Source organism: Mus caroli, chromosome 18, assembly GCF_900094665.2.
Source record: "Mus caroli chromosome 18, CAROLI_EIJ_v1.1, whole genome shotgun sequence".
Lineage (NCBI taxonomy): Eukaryota > Metazoa > Chordata > Mammalia > Rodentia > Muridae > Mus > Mus caroli.
The window spans coordinates 63431712-63432343 of record NC_034587.1 but is presented as its reverse complement, the minus strand read 5'-3'; positions in this window follow the sequence as shown (position 1 = coordinate 63432343).

Genomic DNA, 632 nt, shown 5'->3' with positions numbered 1-632 from the left:
TAGATAGATAGATAGATAGATAGATAGATAGATAGACATATAAACAGACAGATGAGAGATAGATATATAGATAAATGATAGACCCAGACCATGATCATAATGATAGGACTTAAAACATAACAACATTGTATCTTCCCATGGGATTATATGACACCATCTAAATAGCGTTCTAGTAACATCTCAGAAAATGATATAAGGACTTAAACTAAGTCTTAACAAATATGCTTACATTCATTTCAACCCCTGCTTGCCCTTAAACCCTATCCTGCATGCGGAGATACAGCAAACGTTGACAAATGTGGATTTAATGAGTGAGTCGAGAAAACGTCCTACTGCTCACTTAAATCAATCTCAAAAGCAAGGCTGGCACATTTGAGGGAATTTTAAGCCAAGCAGAGAGGCCCACTCTCCCAGTGGCAGAGAAGCAGTATTTCCCTTCAGGTAATCAGTGAGCCCTGGTTGCCTTATGTGCATGCCCTATTTGCTGACTCCCTGACTCCCTGGCCGCTCTCCTTTAGGCTCTGTGACTGACTTTCTCCTCATACCTAAGCTGAGTCTGTTTGGCCCTTGACTCTCACGATTCCCACAGCACCTCCGGGAGGAACGTGTTTCTTTTTTCTTTTTTTTTTTTT